Source organism: Rhipicephalus sanguineus, chromosome 5 (assembly GCF_013339695.2).
Source record: "Rhipicephalus sanguineus isolate Rsan-2018 chromosome 5, BIME_Rsan_1.4, whole genome shotgun sequence".
Taxonomy (NCBI): domain Eukaryota; kingdom Metazoa; phylum Arthropoda; class Arachnida; order Ixodida; family Ixodidae; genus Rhipicephalus; species Rhipicephalus sanguineus.
This window is the reverse complement of record NC_051180.1, coordinates 117,910,664-117,920,768: the sequence shown is the minus strand read 5'-3', so window position 1 is coordinate 117,920,768 and position 10,105 is coordinate 117,910,664. Positions and strand designations below refer to the sequence as shown.

The 10,105-nt window shown below is 46.1% G+C and overlaps 1 pseudogene; it reads left to right on the top strand.

Moving 5' to 3' along the window:
• The first annotated feature begins 8,186 nt into the window (after positions 1-8,186).
• On the top strand, positions 8,187-9,550 carry LOC119394201 (innexin inx2-like; annotated as a pseudogene).
• Positions 9,551-10,105: the final 555 nt, after the last annotated feature.

Genomic DNA, 10,105 nt, shown 5'->3' with positions numbered 1-10,105 from the left:
TGTCTCATCGTAGGGTTTAGGGAGCTAGGAAAAGGCCACTTTACACGTATACCTACAACGATACACTGCAGTAGCAGCAGGTAAGCAGAAGAATTTGCGGGCACCACAATTCCGCTCACGTATGCGGATCAGCTGACACACACGCACAAACAGACAAATCAATAAGGCTCGCGCATTGAAAAAAGTGGTCAACAAGTTTCCTGCGATCATTTCATCGGCAGTTAGTAGTCATTGCTTCTCTCCGCTCTTCTTGCACATGAAACTTTATTTCGCTCGGTGTACCGTCACAGCCTCACTCTTTGGATTTGAACACATTTATACAAGGACGCGACGAGTTAACCGGCTGACAGTCTCTGCAAAATGATGACGTGTCGCCGTGATGTTCTAGGCAATCAGTATTTGATAAACGATACCCACCCACAACTACCGAGTGCAATGGCCACCTAGCTACTTTCAAAACACTGCCGAACAGTTTGTCTGCCTTGATGATTGACACGGCCCGTGACAGCGCAGCAGCACTTACCTAGCAGTAGATGAGAACGGCTGATACGCGTTTGCACTTCGCTGAAAAAGCCAGCAGTGCAGGATGATTCGCCATCGGAGATCACACTAAAATGAGTAACTGGGAGTCCAACTGGTTTCAACTGGTATCAACTGGGATCAAATGGTTCCAGTTGGGAAACAACTGGTCCCAGTTGATTCCAGTTGCAACCGGTCCCAGTTAGCAGCCGGTCCCAGTTACAACCCAACTGGCCATCAACGGGAACCATGACCAGTTGAACTGGAAGAAGCTGGTCCCAGTGGAAACCATAACCAGTTAAATTGGAAGCAAGTGGTCCCAGTTGTGCCCTAACTGGAAGTGCGACCAGTTGTCCTGGTTGTACGATTCGTCAAAGTGAAATAAGAAAGAAAATTGAACACGAACGTACACGCAGCATTGCTGTACTTGAGTGAATGGCTTTTATCCAAGAGCTTTTTTTGTCCTCCTCGCAGAATGGTACCGGATCACTGGCCTAGTAATATTCCTAGGACAATGAGGTATAAGAAAATAGCATCTCATGGTTACGAATGAATTATCTTTTCTTGTTTAGACGTCATCCTCTTCGTATTGTTTAAGCCCCACTACAAATATAAGTAGTATTACCTCACCTGATATATGTATTTTTTAGAACCATATTATCGTGGATTACCGTCGCGCAATGCGCAACACAGTGCACTCAAACGTACACTTGTTTTCGCACCAATACATTCAACTAATATTAAAAAGCTGTTGTCAATCTTTTACGTCCATCACGGTGACAATTCGCGCAACCGAAGCGGGCCCGATTGATGTCGGGGTGTTAATATTGCCGTTGTCTCGCTGGGAGCATGCCATGCTTAAGTATTGTGTGCAGCAGAGCGGTTACTTGCGTACGAGAACGGAAAATGTAGTAGTGCCGAGACTGCCGACATGCTGCCGACAGAAAGCGTTGCACAAACTACAGTGTCGCAGCCTCTACATCGATAGGTCACTCTAACATCGACTGCCGTCCACATTAGTTCCGTATCATACGCTCAAACATTGAACATGGGAGTAAAATAATCAACATAAACCTTACGCATAAAATAACTGAAATGAAATATTCGTGCCAATTCGGCAAATTTAATGGAAGAAAAAACTGGATATGAAAAGACGTAAATTTGTAGAAAACAGCGATGCTAGTTTCGTACACATGTGACGAGGGCTAGCTACCAAGCGGTAGTCTGTGGACGCGCGTGCTTTGTTGTGCTGTTTTCCAAGGAACGTGCAGTCAGGGCGTGCGTAAATATGATTTGCGAATTAGTGTTGGGCAGTTCATTCTGGAAGAGGAAGTCTGATTTTATGCGAACGCCGGACAAGCGTTTACGCCTGTGACAAGACGGATATATGGATCCATTGTGTGCGAAATGCTGCGCTGCCTGCCCTGTCCGCGACGCAGACGTTTGAAGGTAATTATATCCCTTATGCTTCGAGTGCTAGTTGTTCAGTATCCTAGAGAAGATGTAGATATAATGCAAGTGTTTTGAGTGTGAGACGATGAAACGTTGCATTGTAAACAAATGATTCGATACTGCTCTGTAATATGTTTGTATGGGTTTGTGCGGAGTGCTCGCAAATTTGCTGTTGTTTGGAGCATCACAGAAATGAGCGCCGTGCAATACTTGTGCTTTGAACGGCATGCTAAATAACTATGAAGTATACTCGTAACTCTGTCCGCGACTTTCAAAGAAAGCGCAAAGGGGCCGTATTTGCACTCTAAATGAATATTCCTGAACCTGTTGCATGTGTCGGCATATGAATTCGAGTAAATATAATGGCGTTTTTATTATTTTTGCCGCTGATATATAAACCTGACTTTTTAAAACTTGGGAATAGACAAACACGTGATCTCTGCAGACAGTGTTTGTCGTGTGAATTGTTAAAAGGTAGGTCTGCTGTGTATATCTATAAATTGATATGACTGTTCTGAGACATGCATGAAACATGTTACCTCTTATTTTGCAGCAACGTGTTTCATTGGTCACGGATGAATGGCACAGATTCATCAGCTGCGCAGCCCGAAACTTCACCAGTATGATTGGTTGAGAAAATACAGGACTGCATAAAAGCCGAGCGGAGGAAATCTTTGAACTGAATGTGCAACCACAGTGTTGGTTCATACCAGCTACAGCAGGGAATGCCTAGAGCTTTGTAATATTTTTTTTGTGTAATATCAATAAATCGTGATCATCTTCTACACTTAACATGGCGTGTCAAGTTCCTTTGGAGTGTTTGATGTGCTCAGGATGAACATTATGCACGGTGAAGGTTGCATGAGCTACCTGGAGGACATGCATGTCCATCTGGGACGTGTTCACAACTGGGAAAGCATTTACAGCTGGTTCCAGTTTCCAACTGGGAATGCATTCCCAATTGTACCAGTCACCAATTGGGAATGTATTCCCAACTGGTCCCAGTTGCCAACTGGGAATGCATTCCCAACTGGTCCCAGTTACCAACTGGAAATGTGTTCGTTAAACCAGTTGAAGTAGAATCAGTTGAAACCAGTTGGATTCCCAGTTACACATTTTCACCTGCGAGGCTCAACAAAAACACTTCGCGCGCACTGCGATTTCTTGTGCGCCCGAATTCACGCCAGACGTTACACGAATAGCGCAGCAACATTTATTTATCGTCCATCTGCCCTTCGTGACAACCAAAATGAGGTACTCGGCATCAAGCACGCTGTCACCTTCGAAAAAACAAAGCGTTTTCACATCGCAATATAGGAAACAAAGTATTCCAGCAGCAACAGTCCGCACATGGACCTTCTTACCGCCGCCATCTTTGGCAGTGTTGCCTTACAGTTACTATATATGCTCATACAGTAACTCTATAAGGCAACACAGAGTTACTGTATATGCTACCTGTATGTGCTACCGTATATATATATATAATATATATATATATATATATATATATATAGGGAGCATATGCAGTAACTCTACGCACCCGCATCAAGGGCCCTACTCACCCGAGCTCTGGTGATGCATGGGTATACTCTAGCATGAGTGCACAACAGCGTGCGCTGTGCGACTGCTCTGTTTCAAATTGCTTGTTCGTGGTTGTTATCAAGCATGAACAATTTTTTTTAATTACTGCAACGCCTTTGATGGTGAGAATGTTATTTGGCAACTTAGCCACCATTTCAGGGTCTGTTACAAAAGAATCGATGCCCCAACACTGGTGAACTATTTGGACCCTCGGTAATAACTGCTTTGTTTTGTCGATTATGGAATGAAAAATAACGAGATAAAAGTGAACAAAGTGACTGAGCAAAAATAAATTTACGAGTGCATCTTTAATTGGTTGTACAACACGTAAGTATAATGTATAATGTATGTATCGACGTTTTGCATGCGTTTCCATGGTAAACAACAAACTAGGAGAAGCCTCACCGTTTCCAGAATCTTCCTTGATACTTTCTCACGCACACGTTTCACGCTATGCGCTAGCATAGATGCTACACTATGCACATATGAATACAATAGATAAATAAAATATCGATGAGTTTGTACAATTTATTCCATTCGTTTTTACTCGTGCATAATAAATAAATAGAGAAGGAAATACAATGATCAATGCGCCGGAATATTTGATTCTTCCAACGGACGAACGCTTCACAACGGAGACGATGCAGCTCTCCAGAGTAAAGGCCAGCCCGCTTCTACGCTTTCTGCATATATACTTTTTTTCTCAATTCAAGAGACTGCTAACCGGTAGTCTACGTGCGCCGTTTCCTCACCGCTTTCTTTCCTTATTATTTTTGCAAATAACTGTGCGAGAACACTCCCTTTTTCGTTCAAGTGCAACGGCACAAGTCTGTCAATATTGCGGTTTTATTCTCATTTTTACAGCACAGCTGTTATACTCGAGGTTGGCCGTGTGTTGTAGAAAGAAAAAAAAATGGAGGACGCTTGAGCTTCGCGTTCAAGAGTAGAACGCGAAAGCGTAATCGACTCTGCTCGCATCGCCTTCTCAACCGCTAACCTGGCTTCGCTTCTACCTAAACCGTGCAACAAGGAAAGGAAACGCCAGTAAATGGCCTTTTCTAGTTAACCTAGAATGCTGCTGCAAGTGCAGTTGCCAAGTGCCAACTACGACATAATTCTTCCTTTTGCGAGTTGGCGAGGTATACCCACTACGCGTGACGCGCACCCGCGCAGCTGCGCACTTGGTTGATGCTGTTGCTGGTAATGATAATTAATTGTACCCCTGCGTTTTGTAATTGGTGGGTCTTTAAACGAACCACTTGTTGTGCAATGTACATGTTTTGACGCCTGGTGTGATTCCACGCTTCTGCCACGCAATATTACATGTGTTAATGAGACTCCCTTGACCCCAACAAGGACAAAAATAAAGTGTTCTCTCTCGCTCTCCGCTCGTACTACATAAAATTCATACAGAGTTTTTTTTTTTTCGAGGCAATTTCCAGCACGGGCGTGGCTCTGCGGTAGAGCACCTGCTTTCCACGCAGAGGCCCTGGGTTCGATTCCCATTCTAACCAATTATATCTTATTTCTTTATTTGCATCTATCTAGAATTTGCGCACACGGAGAACGCTGGTTTTTCGCTAACAGCCAAGACGCCGACGCCGACACCGGAATATCTGCGGAGCGAGCTCTTTGACGCTATCGCGTTAAAACTAGGGGTGTGCGAATAGTGAAATTTCATCTCCAATCGAATTCGAATCGAATAGTGCCGAATAGTGGCCAGAAATATCAAATACCGAATCGAATATCGAATAAAAAAGATTATATTGAAAATTGAAAGAACCAAATAAATGAAATCCACTCATGTCCTCGAGCACGTAACGCGGTGAGTGACTGCTACCGAAAGGCTACCTATTGTCATGCAGAAACACAAGCTGTTCCACATAACCTGGCTTCAGGCTCTCTCACCCTGATGTTACGGTGTTTCCTGCAGGTGAAAGCATGCGCTCACTGGGCAATTCAGTGACAGAGGGTGGGAAAGTATCACAAGGCAATTTTGGCGATACCTTTATAAAGTGCAGCTCCATACTTTCTTGGGATCAGGGGCTCACTGAAGTATTTTTGTACCTCTCGACTCTAAGGTATTTAGCTCAGTGTGCTGGTTATTCTTTGACGCTAAGAGTTCCACAGGATCCCCGACTGCCCTGGCCTTCTTTACTGGAGCCATGACGTGCGGAAATGACATAATCACCTTTTGAATAAACATGCGCTCGCTTTTGGACCAGGATATCGGTAAAGTTTTAACGAAAGGCCTACTGTAACGACGTTAGCGTTAGTTTTAGCCACCCCACCCTATCGCCAAGTTGAACCATCGGTCTTTGTCGCGTTTTAGATATTCGTCCAGTCGAATTATTCGAAACTTCGAATACTAGCTATATTCTAAAGTCGAATCAAATTATTCGATTAGGTATTATTCGATTCGAGTTCGAAACTCGAATATTCGCACATCCCTAGTTAAAACTGTCTTCATCGTGAACCGGCACGAGCTTTTCTTCGTCTTCTGCTTCGCTCTCAGAACACGTGCGCCGAATTGACCGGCGTGGGATGCAATAACTGTCATGTGCGAGACAACGAGTACAGAGAGATAGAAAGAAAGAGGAAAAGAGAAATTCTTGGCGGTAACGTTTCTTGGTGAGGCGAGATTTGAACCCGCGTATTCGCGATCCGAAGGCGAGCGTCGCAACCTCTCGGCTATCCAGGCACGCTAGCAGAGCATAGCATATATCCTTGTATAGCATACAATAAAAGGTCGTTAATTCGGATTTCACGGGACCGGAAAAACTGTCCGAATTAACCGAATGCCGAATTATCGAAAGTATCATGAAAACAATAAACAAATGCCTATTACATCAATGCACTTTCATTTTCTTGAGGGATATGTAAATCCAGTGATTATATTCCATGACAGCAGTGCAAAAGCGCCCATTTTCGTCATTTGCGACTTCGTTCAAACTGGAAACGCGGCTCATTTGACCACCGCGTACCAATCCTAAATGTGCTGTGAACCCATACCTTATTACGTACCAACGACGCGATTTCGTTGGCGACCACGCCTCACTGAAAGCCCGCGAACGCCGTTTTCTTTCCTTTGCGGCGTCGCACATGTGCGGCGCTTCGCGCTCGGCGCGCCTCCGAGGATCGTCCGAATTAACCGGGTTGCGGCCAAATATGACCGAATCAACGAGAGTTTGATGCCATTAAAACAATCCTTACGCTGGCCGGGACCAGAGAACACGTCCGAATTATCTGATTTTCCGAATTAACGAGTGTCGAATTGACGAGCTTTAACTGTATACAGCAAGGCGGGGGGGAGGGGGAGTGAGGATGAGAAAGAGATGTGAGCGTGAGGAGGAAAGAAAGGAAGAGGGCAGTAACGAGTACAGAGAGAGATATAGAGAGATAGAACGAAATAGAGAATAGACAGAGAGAAACAGACACAAAAACGATGAAAAAAACGAAAATACTGGAAGCGTAGTATGCATTTGACGAACCGCCTTCTGTATCAAGATTTTCCTGCTCTTCACGAGGAGGAGGAGAGTAGCTGTGGAATCTCTATAGGCACATTGGATAGAACATTCACATGTGTTTTCAAGTACTCCTAGTCCGACGCAATGCCTCCAGAACGGCTGGTATCTTTGCCGTGTCAAGTGCCTTTTCGTAATCAATGAACGACACTTAAAGGGTTTCCTTTTTATTATTGGGCAGTTTTCTCAATTATTTCATTAATCGCATGAAGGTGATCGATGGTAGAGTACCTTTCCTGAAGCCAGCTTGTTCTCTGATTTATTGAAGTCAAATGTGGCTCTTATCGTATTCAAATTATCTTCGTGAATGTCTTGTACAGTGCTGAAAGATGGCTGATCGATCTGTAGATGTTCAAGTATTTCACGTCTCCCTCTTTATGCATTACTAAAATAACTCGGTAAATTGTTACGTGACCCTCTGCATCAAGCGCCGTTTCGGTATACAGTGCTAAACACGCACATAGTCATTGGTGACGCCGCCTCTGACGTAGAAGAAACGCCTGTCACAAGCAGCATCAGAAACCCTTGCAGCCACACAACAGGGCCAACTAGCGCTCGTCTTTCCAAAAACAATTGCGACTCGCAGATCACTATGTCACGCATGCGTCCTCTGCGACTATGTGATTGCTCATTGCAGATGCCCCGTAAGTTGTGCTACGTGTGGACAGCGTACGCACGATTAGTACGCTTTTTGATTACCTCAGTGTGCAAGTATATATATACCCTATATCATGTGCGTATAACACTGCAGCATGCTCGCGTTTATATGAAACGCAAAAGTGCGTGCACTTTCGCTGTGGAGGCGGCGTACAGTTACTAGCTCAGGCGTTAATCAGCACTTTGGCAGCAAGACGGCAGGCTCCCCGCAGTGTCGCCTGACATGTGCCGCACTCGGCTGAAAGACCTTGCCTACTTTTTCTGCGCGTCAATCTTTCCCAGCGTTCTTGTGCGCGCAATGACGTTCTTGGCAGAGCCGCGGAAAGTTCGCAGACGACCTCTCTACCTCGCCGCCATCGTTTTCAAGAAAGTCCCTCATTGGCCCCTTCGTCTTGAGGGGCTCCTGCGGCGAGAAGCTCGTTCCTCTCTTTCGCCGCACTACTACGTTTCGGCGGCCAGCGCACTCCGTTTGAACTCTCTGTTGATCACGTGATAGCACGACGAGACAGGTATGCCCGGCCGATCGTGAGCAGCCTTTCAGGGCCGCCGGCGTTCAGCGGCACAACCAGAGAAGCCGCAGTCATGGATCAGATATTCGGAGGGCTCAAGAGCTTCGTGAAGATCGACACGATCGTCACCGACAACCACGCGTTCCGGCTGCACTACAAGGTGACGTGCGCACTGCTCATCGGCTTCAGCATCCTAGTCCCCAGTCGACAGTACATCGGCGATCCTATCGACTGCATCACGAAGGACAGTGTGCCCACGCGAGTACTGGACACTTTCTGCTGGATTCATTCGACGTTCAGCGTCAAGGACTCCTGGGACAAGAAAGTGGGCACTCAGATTCCGTACCCCGGCGTCGATAAGTATTCGCCGGGCGAGAAGCGAGTGTACCATGCGTACTACCAGTGGGTCTGCTTCGTACTCTTCCTTCAGGCCGTGCTCTTTACGTACCCCGCTACCTGTGGCTCGCGTGCGAGGGCAAGAAGATCAACACGCTCGTGCTCGACCTCGGATCGCCCATCCTGAGCGACGACAAGCGAAAGCACAACCGTAAGCTCCTCCTCGAGTACTTCGCCAACAATGTCGGTCAGCACCAAATGTACGCCGGCTACTACTTCTTCTGCGAGCTCCTCAACTTCGTCAACGTCGTCGGACAAATCTACCTCATGGACCACTTTCTCGGCGGCGAATTCACCAAGTACGGGCTGAAGGTGATCCAGTTCAGCGAGTGGGACTGGGCCGTCCGCTTCGACCCCATGGTCAAGGTCTTTCCGAGGCTGACGAAGTGCACTTTCCACATGTACGGCTCGTCCGGAGACGTGCAGAAGCACGATGCAATGTGCGTCCTCCCGATCAACATCATCAACGAGAAGATCTACGTGTTCCTCTGGTTCTGGTTTGTCATCCTAGCCGTTGTTTCCGCCCTCGTGCTGGTGTACCGCGTTCTGCTGTTCATCTCGCCTCTTGCCAGGTTTCATTCCATCAAGTCAAAGGCACGCCTCACCAACGGTACCCAACTGGAGCGTGTGCTCGAACGGAGCCAAATGGGAGAGTGGTTTCTGCTCGATCTACTCGCCAAGAACTTGGACCCCGTCCACTACAGGGATCTCATCACGGACCTCGACAAACACCTGGGAAGCAAGGTTCCCGAGCCCGTCTGATAATATGCATAGTATGTTATTTTGTTTCTGTGACCTCTGAGATACATCAGCGGAACTGCATCAAGTAAGAGTTAGATGGACATCTTTCTCTCAAGCCACGACACTTCGCGAGTGAGACTCGCGAACTAAGCAATAAAGGATGAGCGCACATTCGTGACTTTTTTTTTACAGTGTGTATTGTAAAATAGACTATGTTAAACGCGCTAAAAGTGCTTGATGCCACACAAATGTGAGAGCACAGTTGCATGGACCACCTGTGCAAATTTTCTTTCGATGGAGCTTGTATATATAATTTTCTTACATTGTAAGTGACTATACAGGCTAGCAGCTTTGCTGTAAAATATGCCAGCCTCACCCGAAGATCACCTGAGTTCACGCTGTGAGTTCATTACCGAAAGGTGTCCATCAATTATAGCACTTTACTGTTCTGATATAGATAAAATTATCCTTTATTAACGCGACATCGCAGAGAACGCAATGTCGGTGTCTACTTCGGCGTCGTTGTCAGTGAGAGAAAAATTCTCATCAATGCAAGTATTAAGTCAGGATTCGAGTCTGAATCCCACCCAACCTGGTTCACAGATACCACCAGCTTGGGGGTTGTTCACTGCTGCCACCCACCAGCTGGTTGTGTATCTTCAATTGTGCTCTCAGCCATGGCTCTGGTGTTAGCGCAGATGTTTCAGAACTTGTTTGGGAATTGTA